Source organism: Pogona vitticeps, chromosome 2, assembly GCF_051106095.1.
Source record: "Pogona vitticeps strain Pit_001003342236 chromosome 2, PviZW2.1, whole genome shotgun sequence".
NCBI lineage: Eukaryota > Metazoa > Chordata > Lepidosauria > Squamata > Agamidae > Pogona > Pogona vitticeps.
The window spans coordinates 266,781,946-266,808,666 of NC_135784.1; the positions used below are offsets into that span (position 1 = coordinate 266,781,946).

General features: G+C 40.2%; 1 protein-coding gene and 1 pseudogene across 1 annotated transcript in view; both read left to right on the forward strand.

The window, feature by feature from the left end:
- Positions 1–26,721, forward strand: part of KIAA0825 (KIAA0825 ortholog) — a 284,329-nt gene that overhangs the window by 170,348 nt on the left and 87,260 nt on the right. The window lies entirely within an intron of this gene.
- LOC110078764 (histone H2A.Z pseudogene) lies at positions 1,413–1,690 on the forward strand (annotated as a pseudogene).

Consider the following 26,721-nt stretch of genomic DNA (forward strand, 5'->3'; position numbering starts at 1 on the left):
AGAACATTTTCTGTGAAGGTCTGCTGTGGTTGGCATGGTGTAAAATGGAGTTTAGACTCAAGTCTGCCCCCTCCCATTGTCTTCTCTCTCTCTCTCTGCTCTCTTTTTGTGCTGAGGGGGTCTGTTTGCTGGAATAATGGTTGCTGGATTCTGTGGCTCCTAGGGTTTGTGTCCTGTTCTGCTTGGTTTGGTTTAAAATGTGTTTTGTTTAAAAGGTGCTCGGTTTGGTTTAAAATGTGTTTAAGTTTAAAAGGTGTTTTGTTTAAAAGGTGTTTTAAACTCCAAACTCTCCCCCTGTCTTTTCTTTCTCTATCTTCTCTCTTTTTGTTCTTAAAAGCACAAGCCTTTGTCTGAGGGGTTTGTGTGCCCCAGTGATGACCTTCTTTCTTTCCTCTTTTTCCCAATTGTTTGCTCCCTCCCTCCCTCATTTCCTGCCCTTTTTTTTAACCTAAATCAACTTAGGTTAAAAGAAGAAAAATTCTCACCCTAGTGGTAGAGGATGGTTTAACAGCTTTTGCATTAGTTCATGTGGGAACGAATACTTCGACTTGCAACCAGCGCCTCTACATACAGTACAACCAAAAAACAGCCGGAATGGATTAAACAGCTTTCAGTGCATTTCAATGGGAAATGCTGATTCAATTTACAACCATTTTGACTTAGGACCATCTTCCGGAACAGATTAAGGTCGTAAGTCGAGGCACCGCTGTGTTCTTAATATTCACTTACAAAAGCTTCATCACTAAACATGCTGCTTTAAAATCAATGGTTTGCTGTTGTGGTTTCAAAAGCAAATATGAGTCCTAAACTCTGCTAACAGAAATATTTCATAGTTACCATTTACTTAGATCTACTCAGGGTTGTCTGGTAAAGACCTGTTTTCCCATTATATATTTATATGTTTCTGTATCTTGCCAAATGTAAGATTACATAAACAAAAAGCTTATATAGTTTTCACCACTTTAGCAACATAACTTTTATTGTGTTTTGCCAAATATTGATGTTTCCATTCATAATAACTGGAGTCATATTATTTGTATCTTCATGTGTGTGTGTGTGTGTGTGTGCGTGTGTGCGTGTGTGCGTGTGTGCGTGTGTGTGTGTGTGTGTGTGTGTGTGTGTGTGTGTGTGTACGCGCACACATGTGCGTGTGACAGAGAAAGAGAGAGAAGGGGGGGTTTACCTGGTCACTGTGGTCCATTTAGGATGTATGAATAGGCTGATGGATTAATTAATTAGTTGATGGATGGATTGATAGCCTTCATATTAGCGACAGGTACACTTACTGTATTCATCATACAGTTTTGAACTGGTGGCGGCGCACCAGAAAAGAGGTCTTGGCTGGGCGAGGATAAGATCGCCAGGTCACTGCCTATCCTCCTCCCTCCATGTGCGAAGAGACCTCCTTCAAGATGGCTGGTGGTAAAGCAGGAAAAGACTTGGGAAGACTAAGACGGCGTCCCATTCTCAGAGAGCTGGCTTACAGTTTCCTGTTGGCTGTATTTACCATCATCTGAAATCATGGAGTACAACTCATGGGCATGTGGGGGCCACTGCTGCTGTTTACAGCGTCGCTGCTCTGGAGTACCTTACTGCTGAGGTTCTTGAACTAGCGGAAAATTCATCCAAAGACTTGAAGGTTAAGCGTATTACTCCTTGCCACTTGCTGTTTACAGTGCTGCTATTCTAGAGTACCTTACTGCTGAGGTTCTTGAACTAGCAGAAAATTCATCCAAAGACTTGAAGGTTATGCATATTACGCCTTGCCACTTGCAGCTTGTAATAAGAGGTGATGAAGAACTGGATTCTCTAATCAAAATAACAATTGCTGGTGGAGGTGTAATTCCACACATCCACAAATCTCTCATCATCATAATCATCCTGCCTGTACCTTGAAAACTGTCTGTTGAAGTCTTCCTTCAGGTGCCCCTTTATCAAAGGTATGGTAGTCAGCAAAAAGAGGGGACTTTTCGATTTTCTTCTAGGCCATAGAAGAATCATAGAATCATGAAGCTGGAAGGGGCCTATAAGGCCATCGAGTCCAACCCCCAGCTCAGTGCAGGAATACAAAGCAAAGGGTATCTGCCAAGTGGTTGTTTAAATTTCTCTTGAATGCCTGCGGTATTGGAGCACTCACCCCCTCTCGAGATAATTAGTTCCATTGCTATACTGCTCTAGCAGTTTTTCCTGATATTCCTTATATAGAAAGATTTGCCCAGAATTATAATCCTTTAGGAACCAGGCAAATTGTTTGTTTGTTTGTTTGTTTGTTTGTTTGTTTGTTTGTTTGATTGATTGATTGATTGATTGATTGATTGATTGATTGATTGATTGATTGATTGATTGATTGATTGATTGATTGATTCAACTTGCATATTGCCTGATAGTGCTTGGATCACTCCCTGTGTGGTTTGCAACATAATTATGCAAATAACATTCCTCCCCCCCTTGAGACTAGGTACTCATTTTTACCAAACTCAGGTTGGAAGGCTGAGTAAACCTTGAGCAGGCTATCTGAACTTATTGGGATCAAACACAGGTTGAGAGCAGAGGCTTGACTATGGTACTGCAATTTAACCACTGCACCAGGGGGCTTACTACAAATATTATTCCCCCCCCATTTGTGTTTATTTAGCCACTTTTCTTAAGAACACGTCCAACACGATACAGCATAATCACAAAAACATAAATAATATGAAGGTAGTAGCAAAGAATATAAATTAGATCCCTTGTATCCATGGGATTGGTATCCATGGTTTACCACAGCCCTATATACAACATACAAGGGGGCAGGATTTTTGGCCCTTGTACTGCCCCCTTGTGGCCTTTGTCCCACCTCCTTGTATGTTGTGTATAGGGTGCGCTACTATCCATGGTTTCGGTATTCACAGTAGATCATAGAATAATGAAGTTGGAATGGGCCTATAAGGCAATTGAGTCCAACCCCCTGCTCAGTGCAGGAATACAAGTCAAAGGGTATCTATAGAATCATAAAATAATGAAATTGGAAGGGGAACAGATCCCCTACAAATATGGGGTCCTACTGTAATGTGTTCATAAGAGTCAGAAATGAGATGGTTTTATTTGTGTATGTTTGTGTGTGTTTTTGTTTATTTTTGCAAGGGCTCAAGAAACGCTGATGTTTCATAATTAAATACAGTGGTGCCCCGCATAGCGACGTTAATCCGTTCCAGGAAAAACATCACTATCCGGAAACGTCACTATGCGAGGGGGAAAACCCCATAGAAACGCATTAAACTCCGTTTAATGCGTTCCTATGGGGACAAAACTCACCGCTAAGCGGGAATCCTCAATCTGGCCGCCATTTTCGCCACCTCAGTAAGCGAGGAATTGGCGCGAAAACGCGGGCGGCCATTTTCTTCCAGCGGCCATTTTGGAACTGCCGATCAGCTGTTCCAAAACCTCGCAATGAGATGTTTACCCTATTCAGAACATCGCAATGTGATCGCATTAGCGATCGCAAAAAACGCGCCGCTATGCAGATTCGTTGTTAAACGGTGCGCCCGTTAAGCGAGGCACCACTGTACATAAAATTTAGAATTAGTAAATCATAAAATATTATTGCTGTATTTCCATTACGTACTAGTAAAAAAATTCTATGTTGACTCTGATATAGACAGATAAGATGAAAAAGCCTTGAGAAAGAAGGCTGCCATGTTCTGCTGGGCCTTCCAAGAAATTAACAGTCATAATTTCTGACACTTACTATATCATATAATACTTAATATTGATACTGTGTTTCCCTGAAAATAAGACAGGCTCTTATATTAATTTTTGCTCCAAAAATGCATTAGGGCATATTTTCACAGAATGTTTTATATTTTTTCATTTACAATCTACATTTATTCAAATACAGTCATGCCATCTTCTGGTTGCTGCACAATGGTGGAGGGCAGAGTTTCACTTAACTGGGGCTTAATTTTTTGGTAGGGCGTATATTACTGGCATCCTGAAAAATCATGCTAGAGCTTATTTTCAGGTTAGGTCTTATTTTAGGAGAAACAGGGTATGTAAATATATACATGCCAAATATGCATATATATACAACCATGCCAAAGTGTGCATGGGTATACAGTGATGCCCCGCTAGATGCTTACCCTGCATGACATTGAAATCACTTGACGATGACATTTTTGCGATCACTATTGCGATCACAAAACGATGGTTCCAGTGGGGGAAATCCGCTTTACGTTGATTAGGAGCCTGCTTCGCGAACCGTTTGTTCCCAAAACAGTGTTTTTTCCGGCTCCGCAAAATGGCTTCCCTCCGCAAAATGGCTTCCCTCCCTTCTCAAAATGGCTGCTTTCTGGACGGAAGCTTCACATTACAGTGATTTAGAACAGCTGATCACGTGGTTCTCTATGGGCAATCTTCGTTGGACGGTGAAGTATTTCTCCCATTGGAACGCATTGACCGGTTTTGAATGCATTCCAATGGGGATTTTTTCCCCGCTTGACAACGATTTCGCTTAACAGCGATTTTGCTGGAATGCATTATCGTCGTCAAACGGGGCACCACTGTATACACAAATATGTAGATTGATACTGGAAAGATATGTGTGTTATGTGTATGGGTGATTTTAAATACTAAAATGCGGCAATCAAGATCTTATTTAAAATGAGACATCTAAAAATGGTTTATGTGTTTTTTAACTGTATCATATGGCATAACAGCTTAAATGTAACCAGTTATAACTAGACATAATTTTATGTTTGTCCATATACATCCAGTGCTTAATGAATAGTATATACTCAATTGACCTAAAGCTGCACAGAGTGAAATGCTGTGAAGTGAATCTTCCTTCTCCTGGCAGCCACTTTTGGCCTTGAATATCTGCTCTGGTGGATTAAGGGCTGTCTAGAGTAGTGGCTCTCAAAATGACTGAGAGCTCTCTAGGTTTTTTCATGTCAGTACCTGGAATCTTTTCCCATTAACCATTTTTTTTTAATTATGTAAGCTGCCTTGGTTCCTTTTATGGAGAAAGGCAAGGTAAAAATATTTTAAATAAACAGCCATGCTGGCTGAGAACAGTTGGATCCAGAAACAACTGAAGGGCCAAATGTTGAGATCCACTGCTCTAGGAACAGTTTGGGTGATTGTGCTGAGTGGTGCATGGGCAGAGAAATAATTAGAAACCACTGCCCTGTCTTCTTTATCCTTCATAGAGCATCTGCTGGATCCCAACACTCTTTCTGACTGGTTGAAGCTCTTTATTTCATGGAGGAGCAAGTCTGGATCCAGACTTGGCTGTTTATACCCATTTTATTTATTTATACCTCGCCCATCTGGTCTTGTGACCACTCTAGCCAGAAGATGTTTGGCTTTTTCTGTGCATTTGTCTCCCCAAATACTGTTGGATTAGTGCAAGCCAGCATAGCCAATTTTAAAAGATGAGAGTTCCAGTTCAAAATGTATGGAGGGCCACAAATTGCCTACCCTGAGACACAACCTAAGTCTTCATAGAGAGTTAAATTAACTAGCAATTTGTAAAATGCACATATAAATAAAATTACTTTGTGCTCATATGATATTGATAGTAATAATAACTGTGTGTCTAAGAATTCATATAATCTTTTTAAAAATAAACTGGATGAGATTATAACACTTAATAGTATGTAAAATAGTATGTAAAATAATAGTATGTAAAATAGTAATAGGACTGTAGTAGTAGTTGTGTAATAAATTGTATGGTTACTTGGATTAAATCCAATTGAACGCTGTTGGACCTACCTCTGTGTAAACATTTGTAAGACTGGGCTATAAATCACAGTTGTGTGACACACTTACCAGACCATGTTTATTTTCTGAAAAGCTATTGTAGTTTTTTTAAACTCTTCCAGTTATTTAAAAAAATGCATTCTCTATCTCACAGAAGGGCACCTTGCATCACAGCATATTTAGTTATTTGGTTCTATAATATTGTTACCTTGTTTGAAACACATGGTCTCTCATGATATACAAGAAAAAACTGAATCCATTTCAATAAATTAGTAGGGATGAGAATCCTAGTCCATCCTTCTTTTCAGAGGTCTGCATACATTGTAATGAAATGCATTAGGAGTTTTCTTCACTTGAAATCCAAATGAGAACCATTTTGGCTCACACCCTTGACAGTCTCTTTTATAAGCACTGCTGTCTCCTGTTCATGTGTGGGCTTAGTAAAAGGCTTCCTTTGTAAGATGCACAGAGGCAATATAATGCCACGAAAGACGAAGGTGTCAAAACACAAAGTTAGAGGCAATGTAATCAATGCCTCCTGATTTTGCCTTTGAAAGCTCTCTCCATTAAAACTCTTTAATTGTGAGTCTTATCTGGAGGTAGAGCTGTTAGTTAATATTTTCCAGTGTCACTCCTTGGACTGTCATTTGTACTTTTAAAATGTATTTTCAATATTCATTGTTTAGTAAATTGGATGTCTTATTAGCATGGTGGTAGTAGAATGGCTTCCATTAGAATTATTTGGAGTAATTAAGTACAAACGCTTGGTGCTTATCCTCCCTCCCCCCCTCAACTTGAAGAGCTTTTATACTACTCCACAAAGAACATAGCATGACAAATATTTTAAAGGATGGTCAAAAATATTTTAAAATATGCATTACTATTTATGGTTTTGGTCCACTTATGATTCCATTATTAATAATGTGATTAAATGCACCAGAGTGCATAATTTACTATAGGCCTAAATAGAAATAATTCCTATTCAGTTTTACATCATCCATTGGACAAACTATGTTTAAATAGTCCATACTGAGAAATGTTATAAAGTGGTCGCAGTTGAGAAATGTTACAGAGTGGTCGCAATGACCAGATAGGCGGGATAATAAATAAATAAATAAATAAATAAATAAATAAATAAATAAATAAATAAATAAATAAATAAATATGTTAATATTCCTCAAATGCAGTCCATTATATACAAGTTTATTAGCAATCTTGTATCGTAAGTTTGTAGAATAATTTGTTTTACAATTTTTCAGTTCTTGCAGCCTTATTACCTTACTGTTATAAATACTAAGTCATTATAAAGTTGTGTGGGAACGATCATATAAACTACACAGCTTTTTTATGTAGCCATAGTTTAGAAGGAATGGATGAAAGCAACTTTGACCTGGTTTTTGAACATCTAGTATGGTGTGTGCAGTTGCTCTAGCTTAGTAATTATTTGTGATAGATTGTTTTTGCATCCCTTATGTATAAAAGCTCCAGGCCCAACTATCTCATTTGCTGGCACAGACAGATTCTTCCAGGTGCTGAATTTTAATTTTTAATATATTATTTAAATATTAAGAGAATTATAGTTTCAGTAATTTTACCATTATAACTGCATTACAAAATGTGGTTGCTACCGGATAGATACAAAGATTAGGCTGTTAAGAAATACTTCATAGAAGTAATTTGTTACAGTTCATGCAATGTATATTAAAATGTCACCCAATTATTTATTTATGTAATCTATATAAAAATGTTATTTGTGTTGTAATTTTTGTTAGATTTTAAACTTTTGGGTTCACATAAATTATTTTTTTAAATACAAAAGGCTAATTTAAGACTAATGTATATATTGAATCAATTTAAATGTTATATTCTATATAAATATTCATATATTAGAAGGAATTTGTGATACTGTATTGTGAAAAGAAGGATAGCATTAGAGACTCCATTGTACACACAACATGTCAAATTGTATTACCCTGTTTCCCTGAAAATAAGAGGGTCTTACATTAATTTTTGTTCCAAAAAACGCATTAGGGCTTATTTTCAGGGGATTTTTTTTTTCATGTACAACAATCTACGTTTATTCAAATACAGTCATGTCATCTTCTTCTGGTTGCTGCACAATGGTGGCAGGCAGGGTTTCACGTAACTGGGGCTTATTTTGGGGGTAGGGCTTATATTATGACCATCCTGAAAAATCATACTAGGGCTTATTTTCAGGTTAGGTCTTATTTTAATGGAAACAGGGTATTAAGAATACTATGTAGTGTTTCCAAGTTTTAATTTCAGGCATATTACAGTAGGACCTTTATTGGTAAGGTTAGGGCAATGATGGAAGCTGATGGATTTTTTTGTGGAATGGAGTAGAAGCTGGTGGAACAGAGTAAAACACAGGATTTTAAAGAGGAGCAAGACAGAGTGGACTTTGTTAGGTCAACTCTGAAATAATATTATTCATACTCTAGGATAAAAACCACAAAATTTGGAATACCATTGGGTTGAGGGTTAGCATTGTAATTAGGGTTTGTGGAAGGGTTAAATATATACTTCTTGAAATCCCTGAGTCTCCAGATAATTCCAGTGTCCTCCTTCAATTAGGAGAAACCTACTATGTATTTCTGACAACCAAGTTTTCAATATCAGGGTTTGCTGACAAATAGAATGGGATATATTTTGTCCCAGTACATTACCCTGTCTGGACAAAAAGGTACCCCCCCAATACAACATATTTGTTGAGAACTTCTTGTGTTTTTTGTCGTTGTTGTTCTAGCCATATTTAGTTATTAAAAAACCTGCACATGTCTGTGAGGTGAAAGCCAAATGATTATTTTTATGATAAATGGTGTAGAATGTCTACAATATAGGTCTCATTCCTTGTGGATTTGGGGGTTGGGGAGGTGGTCCTATGGAATTAAGTGTACCTTCTGGTGCTTGGGTGCTAACATATTTACAGTATGATCCCTGAGGTCTATATATTTTTTTAAAAATAGGACTTAACTATCAGGTAGCTATGTAGAATATTATAGTCTTACTGAATTTTAGTGCCTTATTAGAATTTTACTCCTTCCTGTAACAACATTTTATTAATTGGATCAATGAAAATAATATAAGGCACCTCGACTTTATAACTAAGATTATAAATCAGGCCAGTATAATGGTTGAGCTAACTTGACTACTTTGATCTGATATTTCAAATATTTATCATCACTGAAATGTAACCAAATGCTACTTGTATTCAGACCTTAAGATATTTCAGAGGTTATATATTACAGTACACACACATACTTCATGAATGATGCAACCTTATTAATGATGCAACCTTATTAATTTTTAAAATACGAGAAATTAAATTTTAAAAGGCAGATATAGACAAATTCAGTGATAAGTTACAACTTAAGTAGGCCTATTGAATCAATGAAACATGCATCTGATTTGGCTCCCTCCCCTAATCCCCGCTAATTCAGTGGGCCTACACTCGTTATGACTTAGTGTTGGATTTCAGCCGTTGTTTCACAGGATATCAGTAAATTTCAAGAAGCATAACTAATAGGTTTACAGTTTTCATCTCTTCTGTTGTCCAAATATTAAATGTCAGGCCTGATGGAAAGGTCTTACAATGTTGAATGAAAATCATACCTGTACTTTTTCCCAAAGTAAACCAACAATAAAAGTCTCAGTTCTGCATATATGATGAAAGGGAATTTTCCCAGTTTATTTTAGTATGATAGGTAATTAAGGCAAAGCTATTACAGTAATGCCTCACAAGATGAATGCCTCGTGCAATGAAAAACTTGCAAGATGATTTTTTTGGTGACTCGCGAGACAAATTTTTCTATGGCTGTGCTTCGCAAGACAAATAGGAACGCATTAATTAAATTTCAGTGCATTCCTATGGGAAACGATGCTTTGCAAGATGAAATTTTTGCAATATGAAACGACTCGTGGAACAAATTATTTTCGTCTTGCGAGGCATCACTGTATTTCATTCATCCTAGCCAGTAAAAGTAATATGTAAGTTACCAAAATGGATTTTATTTTTTTCCATTGTTGTAATGGAGGAAAGATTCTTTATCTTTTTTTAAATTTCCAAACTATACAAAGTAAAATCTAGGTTATTGTTCTGTGTGATGTACTTCATAATGGATATAGTTCAGTAACAGTCTTCTGTCATGCTGGCTAATAGTTAGACTGTAGTTGCTGTTAATCCCTCATAATTATTGCATGGGGAGAATGTGTTTGAATCTTTGACTACAAAATTGTTATTCTAAACAATTATGGAAAAAAGCCGTTTCTCAATAAACCTATCAATTTAATTTATAAAATAGCTTCTTGAAAACATTAATAAGATGTCCAATATTTTGGGATGAAAATGCTACTGTAAAAGTTTGTGGGGATAACCAGTGAGCTGCCATATAGATATAGATACAGTGTAGACATAGGAATAGATATATCTTAGAAAAGCAGCATACATGTTATTTAGTGAAACATTGAGAAACAGCATAGAGTCTTGGGCCAGCTGAAAAATTAAGGAGCTTTGATTGGCACAGGGCCACTTAGTCAGGAATATTCAGAACTTCTAGTTGTAGAAAAACCAAAAGAAAAAAGGAACATTATCTTTGTATTAAGAGAACTGGATTAAACACTAAACAGTAGCTTTAGAATAAATAATATCTAGTTACATGTTCAGTTGGCATAAAGTAAAATTCCTTTGATGCACTTAAATTCTTGTTTAAAAATGTTGCCTGGATATGCAGTGAGATGTAGGAATCATTCTTGCTTGATGTAAGTCACTCACCAAGCTTGATTAAAATCTCTGATATAAACTAACCGCCTTGGGTCCTTTTCAAGGAGAAAGGTGGGGTAAAAATAAATAAATAAATAAATAAATAAATGAATGAATGAATGAATGAATGAATGAATGAATGAATAAATAAATAAATAAATAAATAAATAAATAAATAAATAAATAAATAAGGCCGTTTTTAAAAGTGTATGCATCAACTTTAGTGCACATTGGAGTTCTCACACTGTTGGAATTTCTCCAGATCCATGCCTTCTGTATGTTCTCCGTGGCAGCCCCTAACTCTCATTATCATTAGACCTTTGTTCCAAATAACCATAGCAAAAAATATGGAACAGTAATTCAGCATGCTATATTTTGGTTTCTATCACTACACTTCTGATATCGTTTTCAAGATAGATGGTATGTAATCTGGAATAATTCAAGACCGAAGGCATTAGGAAAAGTGATTAAAAATAACTTTACCTATAAAATACGGTATTTTTTTTGCTCCATACGACGCACTTTCCCCCCCAAAAAATGTGGGGGGAAGTCTGTGCGTCTTATGGAGCGAAGGTGGCGATTTCAACCCCGCTGGCCCTGTTGGGGGGAGCGTCACAAGGGTCCGAGTGAGCCTTCCAGGACCTTTGTGATGCTCCCCCCACCTCCACGGGGCCAGCGCGGGCAAAATCGCCAGCTTCCAGGTGGGGGAGTGTCGCAAGGGTCCGGGAAGGCTCATGCGGACCCTTGCGACGCTCCCTCCACCCCCCCACGGGGCCAGTGTGAGCAAAATCGCCAGCTTCCAGGGCAATTTCACCCCCATGGGGGGCTGGAGGGAGCATTGTAAGGATCCAAGTGAGCCTTCCTGGACCCTTGTGACGCTCCCCCCACCCCCACAGGGCCAGCGCAGGCGAAATCACCAGCTTCCAGGTGGGGGGAGTGTCGCAAGGGTCTGGGAAGGCTCACTCGGACCCTTGTAATGCTCCCTCCACCCCCCACTGGGCCAGCGTGGGTGAAATTGCCAGCTTCCAGGGCAATTTCACCCCCGCTGGCCCCATGGGGGGTGAGGGGAGCGCCGCAAGGGTCCAAGTGAGCCTTCTGGGACCCTTGCGACGCCCCCCCACCCGCCACGGGGCCAGTACAGTCCTGGAACACACCCTAAGACCCTTTAGAGACTCACTCTGCCCCCCGGGGGTCAGTGGGGGCAAAATCGCTACCTTCTGGGATACTTCTGAAGCTTCCCCAGCCTCAAAAGAGTCTCAGAAGCTGGCGATTTCACCCCCTCTGACCCCCGGGGGGGCAGGGTGAGTCTGTAAAGGCTCCTGGAACACACCCTAGGACCCTTTAGAGACTCACCCTGCCCCCCCGGGGTCCAGAGGGGGCAAAATCGGTGAGCCTCCAAAGGGTCCTAGGGTCTGTTCCATAAGATGGAATGTTTTACTTTTTAAAAAGCTAAAATATTATGCAAAAGACATTTGTTTATTATTTATGTGTTTATTTATTACATTTTATCCCATATTTTCTTTTAAAACTAGCACTCACAGTAACCAATAAACAAAACTAAAATCAAATATTAAAGCCATTAAAATTGTCACAATAATCAGGAAACAATTGTAGAATTTAAAAGTTAATATCCTGCTTTAAAACTGGGAGAGTGAATTCAGTTGTGGCACGGAGGGGAATGAATTCTGCATTCTGGGAACAGATTTGGTTCTGATAGCACAGGCACAGACATGACAACTATGCCCACATAATTTCTTCTATCCTTTCTGGAGTTGGACCCCATCAAATTGTAGATTCTTGTTGCATTGAAAAGGCATAATTTCCCAGGACAACACTGAATAAAGAATATTTTACAGTTGGAAGGTGACTTGCATCTTCACTTTAGATGAGTGAATCAGATGCTTATTTGATCAGGTGATTTTGGAATAATGCTAAAAATGAGTGAACAGCACAAAAAAACTTGTTGGAATCCTTTAGGGGGGGGTCGGATGTAGGTATCCCTATTTTTGTGCCTTTTAAATTCAACAGCTTCTTCTTTATTTTCCTCTGATATATCAAGTGGAAGGGCTTGCACAGAGAGGTTGATAGATAGGAAGTAAAACTGGAAGATGGGAAGCAAGGAAAACAGGATCATGGTTAGCATGTCATTGTTTGGATGTGGTATGTGATATGTTCTTTTTTGGACTTCCACCTTCATAGATGATGCTGGTGCGGTTGCCAGCTTTCTGTTGGTAGTGTGGCCACTTTCCAGGGATAAAGTGGCACTGGGGAGTTCATCTGGGGGTACAGAAGGCATGGTGGACAGCCCAACATTGGAACCCTCTGAGATCCCTTCACACTAAGGATAGTAAAAGTTGAATCAACATATTGAATATAATCTGATAGCGGGCACGCTGAAGCCTCTACCAACTCAGGCCTTCAGTATGTGCTCACTCCTCTTCTCAAGTAGCTGCCACCAGGTATTGCTGTTTCAATACCAATAAATCACCGAATCATGTGTTTCTTTAAAAACTTAAACTTGTTTATTTGATTAATAAAAAAAGAGTAAATCACAAGATGTTAATCAATAACTCTCTCTCACTGACACACACAGACTCTTCCCTCACTGACTATTTGGCTCACAGGCCCATAGACACACTCATCACTCACTCTCACAAAAACTCCCTCTCTTACATCATACACCCCTTTATGTATTCCAGCTCCTCCCCCTTCTGCACCACCCTCCGTCCCCTCATCGGCTGATGTTCCACTGCCCAGCTGTGACGGACAGGTGAGGGCAGGGCTGAATGCTACAGTGGACAGCCCAACATTGGAACCCTCTGAGATTCCTTCACAGTAAGGATAGTAAAAGTTGAATCAACATAGTGAATATCATCTGATAAACAATTGGGAAATAGTGAAGGTCTTTCATGTTGGGGTTATATACTCACAGTACCTTGTACCAGTTGCCTAGCTGTCACCTGTTGCACTAATTGAGGATCATGGATCCTTGTCAAGGGTTGCCCTATGTACAGCATATTGCAGTAATCAAAGTGTGGTATAACAAAGGTATAGATAATAGTTGTTAGGTCAGATTGACTCCAGGAAATATCATAGCTGGCACAAGAAGCAGAGTTGTACAGAGACAGTCTGCCACTGCTGCCACCAGAGAAAACCAGGAACAATGCAGAATCAAGAAGTACTCCTAGACCAGTGGCAGGGAACCTTTTTTGGGCCTGAGTGCCCAAACTGAAAAAAACAAAACCCAGCGGGTGGTGTGTCACGGTGGTGGAACCGGAAGTGGCAGTGGTGGAAGTAGCGGCGGAAGGGTGAATCCCGGGCACAGGGGTGCCTCGAGACCCCACTCTGGATACGCTGCCAGTGCCTGCTGCTCTGGATCACCTGTCAAAGCGCCAGCACCACGCCTGCAGTTGCCCTCTCAGGTTTGGCTGTGCGGGGGGGGGGGAGTAGCGATCTGGTGACTTATGGCTCACCTGTCACAGAAAGGTCTCTGCGTGCCAGCTGTGGCACGTGTGCCATAGGTTTGCCATCGCTATCCTAGACTATGAGCCTCCCCTATCAGAGGAAGTACAGTCCCTTCTAGGGCTGGTTGAATCCTAATTCTGAAGTATGACTTTTTGTTAACCAGTCTTGTCAGGGTTTAATTTCAGTTTGTTTATCTTCATAAAGTCCATTTTGAAGCTGAGACAACATTCTAGGAGTCATCAGCATATTGTTGGCATCTCACTCCAAAGCTTTGAATGAGCTCCTAGTGGCTTCTTATAGATGTTCAATAATAGAAGTGATAAGTGAGTGCTGTTGGGTGCCAGACAGTGCTCCCCCAACATCACTTTTGGAGTATGCTTTGACAGGAAGAAACCACAGCAATACAGTGCCCACAATACCCACCTTAGCCAGGTGGTTCAACAGGGTACCATTGTACTGAATGCTGCAAAAAGTTATTACACATATTGAACTGATAAGGGAGCCAGTGTAATTGACTTCATCCTGGAGTCACCTGTTTTGATCCTCTATGTATAGTCACTAGCAATTACGGCGGTCTTAAAATTTTAACAAGTGCAACCCAGAGTGTTAACAGATCATGTTATTCCAGGTCATTTACAAGGGGGAAAACATCTTAAATGGTCCCTCAAAACAGATGCCAGTGTAAGGCAGATGATGGGAACAGTTAAGTTCCCAGAGCTACGACATCATACTTTCAATGGGACCCAGAATATTTGCGAAATGTATCAGTGCATAAATATTGTATCAGTACTCAGGCCTTATTTAACAACTGCCTATTCATACAAAAATTGCTGAGTAAATTGACAGGGCAGGTAAAACACACCTGTACTGATGAAGCCACTTCTCTTCTGCAACACTATAGGAGAGAATATAAAACCTTTTTCAGAGAGAGAAATAATTTCCAAATATTTTTGCTAATAATTGAAAATTCCTAGGCAGTGCCCTCGTTGAGGGAAATAAACCAAAATTCAGGAAGTTGATAGAGAGAGGCTTCACTCAGAAGGCCTTTAAGACTGCCAATCCAATTACATTGGAAGTACGGGTCTCCCATTTTATTGGCATCTTTGGAAGTGACATGCATGCACAGAATGCAAATGAGATTCCACTGAATTTCCCAAAATGGCTATATCTCTGTCCTGCAGAAATTGGGGTCCTGATCTTGGTTCTCCATAATGGCATGGCTCCAAGTGAGGGTATGATCCCCACTGAGGTGTTTACCATTGACAACAACTAGTGGTCCCCTATTTTTGCCAATCTATTTAGCTACATTAACTGCACAGGTAATCTTCCCCCAGGTTGGCGAACCAGTATCATTGTGCCACTTTTTAAGAAAGGCAACCCATCAGATCCCCATAACTATAGACTGATTAGCCTTCTTGATGCTGCTTCCAAATATTATGCAGGTATTTTCTGAACAAGCTCCTTGAATGGGACAGTAATCAGTCTGTTATATTTGAAGAACAACCAGGTTTTGGAAAGGGCAGCACACAATAGATCAGGCTTTTGTCTTACATCACTTAATTAGAAAATTCATTAAGGGACCAAATAAGTGTATCTTTGTAACCTTTGTAGGTTTTTTGTCAGCTCTTTATCTGATACATCGAAAGCATCTATGGCACAAGTTGACCAAAACAAATATTGACAGAAGACTCCTGTGGCTTATACAGCAGCAACTTCAAAACAATATGCTGCAGGTGAGAACTGACTTACAAGGTTTATCAAAAGAAATTTATGTATCAATCAAGGGGTGAAACAAGCTTGCAACCGAGCACTTTTCCTATTGATTTTTTACATTAACAACCTAGTGCCTGGAATGGCTTCTCCTTCCGTTTCCCTTCTAGGTACTGGCATTCACAAGATCTTGATGCTGCTCTATGCTGATGGTTTTGTTATCCTAAATTTGGACAACTTTGTAAAGATGAACGATTAACAATCAATTATTAAAAACCAAGATCATGGTTTTTGGAAAGAGAGCCCTTAATTATAACTGGTCACTCAATGGACATACTCTTGAACAGGTGCAATCATTTGGGCCTGCATTTCCATGAGAAAATTTATTGGAAGCAATACCTAAATGCCTCTACTTTGTTGAGTGTCAGATCTATTGGGAGCTGAAGAGGGGTTTTTTTTATGTCAGAGGAGGCCAGTTAATGAATCCTACCCTCAAGGTTTTTGTTGCTAAAATGTTGGCTCAAATGCTTTATGAGGTGGAAATATGAGGAGAGAAAACCAAGTCCAGTTTAGAGGTTGTGCAGCATAAATTCATGAGGCAGATACAGGGGTTCCCTCCATAGACTCCTTAACTCTCATGTTAGGGTTAAGCTAGGTCTCTCCTCAATTGTGGCTAGAAGTGATTTGACCTATTTTAGATACTGACATAAGCTACAGAGTTTGGAGAACCATTCCCTGACCAAATGCTGCTGGCTTGCAGATGGGAGGATGGGTACAGTGGTGTTGAGAAAAGTAAAAGATTTACAGCCTTTTCATGGAAAGTTTTCTTTGTCTTAATCTTCAAGCTCTTAGGAATTGGACATTTGAATCTGATGCTAGCTGAGATAGGATTGCCATTTTTGGGTCACTTTTTTATTTGTTATGTAAGTTAATCATGCAAGACCATACTACTTTGAGGCTTTATCCTTCCTATAGCTCTGTAGAACTTTCACAGAACTTAAATTCCAACAGATGTCCTCTGCATATCTTGAAGGGCGATATCAAATTAACCAGTTCCAAAATGAATATGTGTCTATGGCTGTAATGAGATTGAAACTATCTCACTATTTATTGTTCTGTCTGCTTTATATGGGTCCTAGAGAAATATTTTTGTCACCTACCATCCAGTCATTTGTCAACAGCACTTCTGAGGAAGCAGCATTAGGTTTGCTCACTAATAATCAGTTATTTATCACATATGTTGTAGCACAATTTGTGCTGGCAGCCAAGAAGTTGCATTCTTTTTTTGTCAAGGAACATAATGCTGTATTACTGCCACAAGCATGATCAGTGAGTCTGGATGTATGTTCTGAAGGGTATTATGGTCAGACTGATGATAAGTATCCTTTTTTAAAAAAATTTCTCTAAGAATAGGATAGGGACTACAAAAGGTAAAAGGGAGTGGAAGGAAAAGGAAAGGGTTGGGTTGGGGATAGGAGAACACAAAATATACAATCATCCAATCAAGTCATATTACAATAACAAATCCACTTTCAGGTTTTTTTTGTAATTTGGTTGCCCTCCAGCTATCCATTTACAGCTTTCTTTTAGTTTAAATCTATGTTACTCCAACACTGTCTGAGAACCATAGCAATTTGTATAATAAATCCCGTCCTTCAATTTCCTTTAGAATTGGGCAGTTATTAATCACATCTGAAAAATTATCAATTTCTGTCTCATCCCATACTTTCTCAATAGACTCCTCTTGTTTCAGTGACTCTGCTTTCTTCCAATTTTTGGAAGAGGAGAATGAATCCAAAACAACAATCCAATTTTCAGTATCACATTTTCTAACTGTAGTAATTGAATACATCACTGAATAGCTCTTTACCCCATCTATGTTGCTTGATATAATGCTCAATAAGGGCTGTTCTGGAGTTGATACAGTTTCACTTGACTGTTTAGTATCTGACCTCTCTTTCATCTGATATGCTGTCTGATTAAAACGTTCATTTATTTGCCGAAATCCTGCTATTATCTTCTGCATGTTAATCTGCCATTCCTTGTCTATTTTTTGTGCCATTATTCCCAAATTTCGAGCCATTTCAATCTTTCCAGTGCACAGGGTTTATGAAAAAACTACTATATCCTTCACAAACCAAACCCCCAATCGAAAACTTCCCCTAAGTTGTATTCGCAAAGGCTTTCACGGCCAGGATCTAATGGTTGTTTTGGGGTTTTGGGCTCTTTGGCCGTGTTCTGAAGGTTGTTCTTCCTAATGTTTCACCAGTCTCTGTGGCCGGCATCTTCATAGGACAGCACTCTGAAGATGCTGGCCACAGAGACTGGCGAAACGTTAGGAAGAACAACCTTCAGAACACGGCCAAAGAGCCCGAAAAACCCACAACAGCCATTCCCCTAAGTTCTTCCTCCCATCCATACATAGATGCTATCATATATAAATCAACTTTAAACCCAGAAATTTAAAATACAACCGTGGCAGAATTAGCTTTTTTTTTCCTGCAAAAAGCCAACAAAATTCTATTATCAGAATCCCACACAGTCAATCCAGAAATAGTCCAAACTACACCATGATCACCAGATTTCAGTCTCTCCAACAGATCCCTTTATAATCTGACTGATATTCTTTCCATTAGTACAAAGTCCAAAGAATCCATTAAGAAAAACTCCAGTCCTGCTTTTCCTGGCTGCTCCATCCAGTTAGTCAGGTCTCGCTGTTTTGTTTCTTTCTCAGTCTGTTCTCATGTTTCTAAATATAGAAACTCATTCCGTCTTCTCCAAAAACCAGATAAACATCCATTTCAGAGTCCCACACAGACTAGTTCATCCACGCTGAACCGCATTCACAAAGTTTCAGTCTCATAAATCCTGGCCATTGGTATTTCCCTCCGGGATTTTTTCAGGAACAAGAAAGTTTTCCGTCACTGTACCTCTTTCGGCCCTGAGCCAGCCTGCTGTTTCAGAGTCAGTTTAAGAATCTGAAAGTCAGAAGCAGACTGGTAAGCAAAAGCTCGCCGCTTCTTTCCTCCTTTGGCCAAATATTTTCACTCTGCTTTTTTTCCAGCTTAATGGGTCTGTTCATAGATCAAAAGCTTCAACTTATTTTGTTTCTAAATATTTTCTACGCTGTAATGCTTGTTCTCTTCTCCTCCAGGATACTCACAGTTCTGTGCCAAGAAAATGGCTCCCGCATCCGATCCGTGCTTGAATGAATCTTACAGATGGAAGAAATACTGGGTTGCTGCCCGCTCTCTCCCTACCTGTCACCACCAAATGCTTCGGAGAAACCTCTCTTGGTCTCTCCTTCAATCCCCTTATTTCTAAGGGGACCCCAAACCAGGCGGTTCCAGTTTTTCCAGGGAGCTTTCCCTTGGAGCTGCTGGCTTCACCGCAACAAGCCCCGCCTCTGATGATAAGTATCCTAATGAGCTATTATAATTACCTGTTTTAAATTGGAAAAAATCTTTTTCTATTTTTATATATTATATATTGTAAAGGCCTTAGGTCAGAAACAATACGGTATTCTTTGTTTTTTAGCTTCAGTCATGTTATGTGCTGTTAAGTTGGAACCAACTTACAGCAACCCTAATAGGGTTTTCCAAGTATGTGAGATGTTTAAGGAGTGGTTTTATCAGTTACATCCCTCATACGTTTCCATGACCAAGCAGGGATTCCATCTGAGGTTTCCTGAATCCTAGTCCATCACTCTGTCCACTAATCACACTGGATATCGCCAAACAATATTTACGAAATATAGCAGTTAGTCTTTAAGGTGCTAGCACGTTTTTCCCTTTTTTATTTGATCTTTTCTTGTTATCTTGGTTTTACCCCTCATGCATACAAAATTTACAGCATCCTACAATGAAACTGAGCAATATTCATTTGTTAAAGAACTGTCTAAAACGGGATGTTTTTGCCAGCAAACTAAAAGGCAACTGGGGAGCAGCAACTTGAAAGGCCTTGTCTTGCATCCTCATCAAACATGCCTGTGAAGGTGGTAGGACAAAGAGAAGAGTCCTCTAGCTCATTGACCTCTGGATTGCTGTTAAATTTTGCTTTTAAAATGACATTTCATAATTTCATTTATTAAAGTAGACACCACACTGGTCCAGCACGCTTTAAGTGGAAACAATTATGCAATGCAGACCTGGGGAACACAAATATTTTGCTGACTACACTATTTAATTAGAGTAGAACTTTTAGTGTAATATGAATCTATTACAAAGGTTAGTTTCGAACTCACAGCAGCTGGATTATACAGAAGAGTTAACTGGTACAGATAGGGTCTTTTCCTGAGAACTCAGTGGCAACAAGGCAGTGATGATTCCTTAGAGGCCTTAGTGCTGTTGGACCCAAGAGTAGAAAAGTAGCTCTCCTGGAGCTATTGTGACTCATACTGTCAGAGCTTTGAGGTTCTTTGGTATCAAGTTGGCACTTGGTACAACTTCTTTCCAAAATGTTTTGGCCAGCGTGAAATGACAGAAGCAGCTCATTGACTCAAGATTCTGGTTTCATGAGCACTCTGAAGAAACTTGTCATGCTTACAGTTAAAGAAGTGAAATTATTTTGCCGTGAAAATGTAAAAGATTGTAGGAAATCTGTTTGTTCTAGAATAGACTCTGTGTTACTTCTGGGTTTGCAGCTGTTTTGTTTTGTATATTATTTATGTCAATATTCATCCCGCTTCCTCTGTAATCATATTGAAAGACAGTGAAGCCTTAGCCAAATAGCTGTATATAACATAGTAAGAAATGCTGCTGATACTTGGTTTTTATGCTTTCCTTCATAATGGTGGCATTTACTATGAATGATTTGCAGGCCCTACTTCTTTTTGGAAAATTGACAAATGGGAAATACATATTGTGTAGATAGAAATAAAATTTACTGATTTGCAACTGACATCACATCATATAAAATTTGAGATTTAGCATTTCCTACAACACTGAGTTGAAGGGAAATGACCTCTCAAGCCTGAACAAATATAATTGGAGTAGCATAAACTATATTAGCACTTTCTAGCAGATCTATTGTAGAATAAAATAAAATGCTTAGAGAGAAACAACTCTTATCTCTAGCTTTGTTAGCATAAAGTATTTTAAACATTTCTGCAAGAAGTAATGGTAACTTCAGCAGTGCCAAATTTACATTTCACATTATAAATCATAACCATCATCTTTGTATCAGCTAAGTAATTTTGCCTTCTCGTGTTTCTTTGCATTCAAAATGAGATCTTATGAATTAAAATCATATGCTTCAAGGATTGTAGAGGCCTACAACACATATGCTCAACATCTATCCTTTTTCATGCTCAGTAATTAAAAATGGCTGTGGGCATTTTTTTATCCTCTGAGATTTGCCAACTGCTATAGCTTTCAACATTTGTAGAATGATTTCTTCACTTGCTTCAGTATGAAATTAACCAAATATAAGAATATCTTGAGATGTTATTGAGGGGTCATCTCTAGGTTTCTGGTTTTTGGCACATAGACGTTTGTTGCTCTATTAGTTTCTATATTATAAGAATAAAAGTATTTAAGTCTTTTGTCATGGATAACAAAGAGAAGATTCCTTTTTAGTATTTGTATGTCATCATGCCAGGTCTAGAAAATTAGCCTAATTTATTATTTAAAACACTGGTGGGATTCCTAATTGCATTCGTCATTAGATATGACACATTTAGAACCAAGAACCGTATCCAGTGAGAATTTTCCGGTTTGAATTTTGAAATAAAAATATTTTTAGAGAGATCCCTAGCTATTCCTTGTTACCATGACAACAGCCCTATTTGTCTGAGAGCTCAGTCCATGGCCAATGAGAGAGCAAGCAGCATCAACTAAACATACGAATACATCAAAGACAAATTCATATACTCAATCTGATCAGCTCAATTAATGTAAGAACAGAAGCTGAAGGGGGTTAAAAGAGGGCACCCATTCAGGATAGATGTAGCCCCTTTTAACAGAATCTATATGCTGGCCTTTGGGGGGAGGAATTTAGCACACTGTCAAAAACATTATCAGAAAGGAGAGTACTAGGCCTCCTACACCTAACAGATATGAAGCTGTCAGACAAAGAATAGCACTATTCATTAAATGACACTTATTTTCTCCCACTTTACAAGAATACAGCGAACAAAACAAGCAGGGGAGCAGCTGAGAAAGACACTTTTTTCTTTTCCTGGTGATGACAGACATGCAGCAATTATGCTGATAACTAAGGAATACTAAACAAGAAGCCAGACTCCATTCTGTTTATCACCTCAAATTTTATGTTACTAAATTTGCATGCAACTCTTGTTTTCTTTTATTATTTATGTCTGGGACAAATTAGATCCTTTTGTTTTTAACATGGTGCTTTCAGCTTTAGTGAAGAGCTCCTCTAAACTAGACACATTCTCTCACTTTTTGTCTTAAATGGCCATATCAAGTTTGAAGTGCTTTTTGAAGTAAGACATTTTCAAAGCACAACAAAACTGCTCTAGTCAGTGGGAGGGGAAAGGAACATTAGTGTAATGGCAGATATTGTGCAATATTTCAGCTACATATAGTTTAAAGGCGATATAGTAAAACTCCTGTTAATTGCTGCTTTCTGAATAAGGCTAAAGACTACTCGTGTGCTTATTTTTAAGGAGTTCATTCTAGCTAGTCAGGAAAGTAACAGAAGGTGCCAGCTTTGTGTAGTTTATAATAGGCAGAGGTAAAAGAGAGTTCTCTCTGGGTTAGTAGATTTTGTGAATCTTACACTTAAACCAAAATGATTTGATTCCAGGCCCATTATCAATAGTCTGTTTCTTATATCTGCATGATCTTAGACTGATTGATACCGACTCTGTAGCCATGTGCTCTATAATGTGGTGTCAGGAAAAGCTGACAGTTGCAATGAAAGAACAATAAATGTGGGACAGAAGTAATGTAAAGGTCCAGCCAAGCTGTATGAAAACTGATAGCTGGGATATTGGCTCCTATGTAACCATATATATCAGTCCCTTAGAGAATTTAGTTTGAATGAATTAAAATGGTCTCCAGATACACAGAAGAAGAACAGAGGGGGAGCTTCATTTAAAAAATCTGCAGAGTTTGCCAAAATGCTGTACTAAGAGAAAGAGGTAGAGAGAAAAAGAATCATCTGTGTTCCAAACTATGGCCATTTGTGACACCTAAGAAAAATTGATACTTGAAAAATCAATAAACCATAAACATATATCTGTTTTATACAGAGAGAAAGAGGGAGAGAGAGAGAGTCCTGCAGTCCAAAGCACACCTATTTAGAAGCTGCATTGGATTGACTTCTAGGTTAAAAAGCTCTTGGTTGTTGTTGTTGTTGTTTTCATATATATTGCTTACAGTTACTGATTGGAAAGATCCCCCTGTGGTCTGGTCACAGCAGTTACTACTATTTATACAAGCACTGTTTGTGTTCCTGCACTTCATGACCAGCAATACTGAAAGTGCAGTTGAACTAGTGAGGGTGGAGTTTGGCAACACAGTAACCAGGATGGCTTGTAGTCTAAGCATTGGGGTGTCTGAGTCATAATTTTAAGGGCTACCTGAAGCAAACTTATTCAGAAGCTCCACTTGTAATATCAGATGGAGAAGCTCTGTCAGGAATCCAGTAATGTTAAGGCTCATCCATTATGGGTCTCTATCCTCATGTTGGCCTGTGTAATTAATTCATATGCTGATAATACTGTGAAGAGACAGAAATTGGGGGAACATGGATTGGGGAGCTTGTCTGGACAATTCAGGCTTTTCTCAGTGCCTAGGAATAGCTGGATGGAAGAAAGAAAGGAGGGAGGCAGTTTTGCTCACAAAGAAATGGAAACTTCTCCTGTGATTTATTTGTTGGGGTAACACTTGAATGCAGAATCAGTTTGTTCCCTGATACTGTGCTAATTAAAGAATGACTTCAGCTGAGGTGAAGGGAGGAGGCAGGAATTGTTCTTGTCTTTCAGAACTTTTGAGAGATTTGAACCTGATTGGTGTATCATCTCAAAAGGTTTTGAAAATGATTAAGAGGGTATAAAAAGAAGAGATAACTTTAGTTATATCTGAGGAGATGCTTTCATTTGCTGTCCTGTGGGGGATCTACTCTATACGTTCCCTGATACTGTGCTGAAGCTATGTTAGTTTGTAAGTACCTTAGTTAGCTTTTTTATTTTCTTATGTATTTACTCTGTATTGCTGCTGCCTCACATTTTTGCTAATCATTTGCTCCAGAATACTTTTAATTTATTTATTTATTTTTAAAATGTTTGAGATCATTTGAAACCTTTGGGCCTTTTTCAATATCATTAATAAAATATTTTTAAAAATTATTCAGTTTTCTTGCTTTTTGGCTAGAAAGGGTTAGTGGTACTGATAAACAGACCTTACCTTGACTAACTACCAGGAGCTTGTATACTTTGTTTCCTGGGGAGCCTAGGGAGGCTCTCCGAGTTGGGAATCAGTGGCCTGGCACTTGCCTGGCTCTGGTCCTTCTTGGAGGACCGCCCTCAGAGAGTATAGCTTGGGGAGAGTGTTTCGGCCCCATATAGTCTCAGCTGTGGTTCGATTATCTCCCCAATGCTGTTTAATATCTATATGAGGCTGCTGGGTGGGGTCATCAGGAGGTGTGGGGCTTCATGCCATCAGTACACTTAGCTCTACATCTCCCTTTCACCGACCTCAGTGGATGCCGTTCCATCCTTTCAGCACTGCCTGGAGGCTGTACAATGGTTGCAGGAGAATGGACTGAGGCTGAATCCGGACAAGACGGAGGTCCTGAGGGAGGGCGGCCCCTCTATTGGAGGTTTGGGGAACTCCCTCTCTTTTGGGGGAGGTGACTCTCACTGCGAAGAATGAGGTTCGCAGTTTGGGGGTCCATCTGGATCCAGCGCTCACCACCGGTCAGTGGTCCACTCCACCTATTTCCATCTGTGGCGGATTGCCCAGCTGCGTTCATATCTTGATGGCGCGGCCCTCACCACTCTGGTCCATGCGCTTGTAATCTCGAGATTAGACCACTGCAATGCGCTCTACGTGGGGTTGCCTTTGAGACTCATGCGGAAGCTTCAAATGGTGCAGAGTGCGGTGGCCAGGCTCCTTAGTGGGACGAGAAAACATCAGCATATTTCTCCTACTCTGGCTGCCTTGCATTATTTATTTATTTATTTATTTATTTCATTTATACCCCGCCTATCTAGTCAATTGTGACCACTCTAGGCGGCTTACAACATGCATTTAAAAAAGAAACATATAACAAACCACATCACAAATAATAATTTACATAAATTAAGATAGAATAAAAAAAATTTTTTTTCCCAAAGATGGCGAGAAACGGGATATATTATAACAGAAAAAGAAAGTGTTAGGTAGAAAGGGGGAAGGCCTGCCTAAACATCCATGTTTTCAGTTGTTTCTTGAAAATGCCCAGCGAGGGAGCTGCGCGAATGTCAGGAGGTAAGTTTGTTCCAGAGGCGAGGAGCCACCGCCGAGAAGGCCCGGTTTCTTGTCTTTTCCTTCCGGGCCTCCCTCGGCGTCAGGCTCCTCAGCCTCACCTCCTGACTCGCTCGGGTGACACGGGTAGAACTGGGTGGGAGTAAGCGTTCCGCCAAGTATCGAGGCTCTAAACCGTTTAGGGCTTTAAATGTAAGCGTCAGAACTTTGAAGTCAACGCGGAACCGAATGGGCAGCCAATGCAGCGCGGCCAGAATAGGAGAAATGTGATGGTATCTTCGAGCTCCACTTAGGAGTCTGGCCGCCGCATTCTGCACCACTTGGAGTTTCCGCGTCAGCCTCAAAGGTAGCCCCACGTAGAGCGCGTTACAGTGGTCTAATCTTGAGATTACGAGCGCATGGACCAGGGTGGTGAGCGCCCCCACATCGAGATAGGGTCGCAGCCGGGCTATCCGCCAAAGATGAAAAAAGGCGGTGCGGACCACGGATGCCACCTGAGTCTCCATGGAGAGCGCCGGGTCCAGGTGGATCCCCAGACTGCGAACCCCATTCTTTGCGGCAAGAGTCACCCCCCCAAACGAGAGGGAGTCACCCAAGCCACCAACAGTGGGGGCACCCACCCTCAAGACCTCCGTCTTGTCCGGGTTCAGCCTCAGCCCGTTCTCCTGCATCCATTCCAGTACGGTCCCCAGGCAGCGCTGGAGGGACAGGACGGCATCACCTGCAGTTGGAGTAAAGGAGATGTAGAGCTGGGTGTCATCCGCATACTGATGACACGACGCTCCACATCCCCTGATGACCCCACCCAGCGGCCTCATAAAGATATTAAACAGCATTGGGGAGATAATCGACCCCTGTGGAACCCCACAATTGAGGCTCCACGGGGCCGAGACACTCTCCCCAAGCTGTACTCTCTGGGGACGGTCCTCCAAGAAGGAACAGAGCCAGGCAAGCGCCAGGCCACCAATTCCCAGCTCGGAGAGCCTCCCCAGGAGGATACCGTGGTCGACGGTATCGAAGGCCGCTGAGATGTCGAGAAGGACTAACAGAGAAATTTTTCCCCTGTCAGCCTCCCTCAGTAGGTCATCGTACAGGGCGACCAATGCCGTCTCTGTTCCGTGGCGCGGCCTGAAGCCCGACTGAAATGGATCCAGGGCATCCGTTTCTTCCAGGTGAGCTTGAAGCTGGTCGGCCACCACCCTCTCCACCACCTTGCTCATGAAAGAAACGTTGGCGACGGGCCTATAATTGCCAATTTCGTCCGCCGCCAAACTAGGTTTCTTTCTTATGGGCCTAATGAGTGTTTCCTTGAGGGCAGAAGGAAACCTGCCCTCAGGGAAAGACCCATTTATTATTACAGTGGCCCATTCAGTTGTTATCGGCCTGGCTGCTTTGATTAGCCAGGCCGGGCAAGGGTCAAGGGAGGAGGTGGTGGCACGGCAGCGATCAAGCACCTTGGCCACCGAATCAGGCGTGACAGGCTGAAAGGTGTCAAAAATCACCGGGCAAGACGGAGCGCTGGACATCTCTGCTTGACTCACTGTTCAAAAAAGGAGAGAGGTCCCGGCGGATGGCCTCCACTTTAGATTTTAA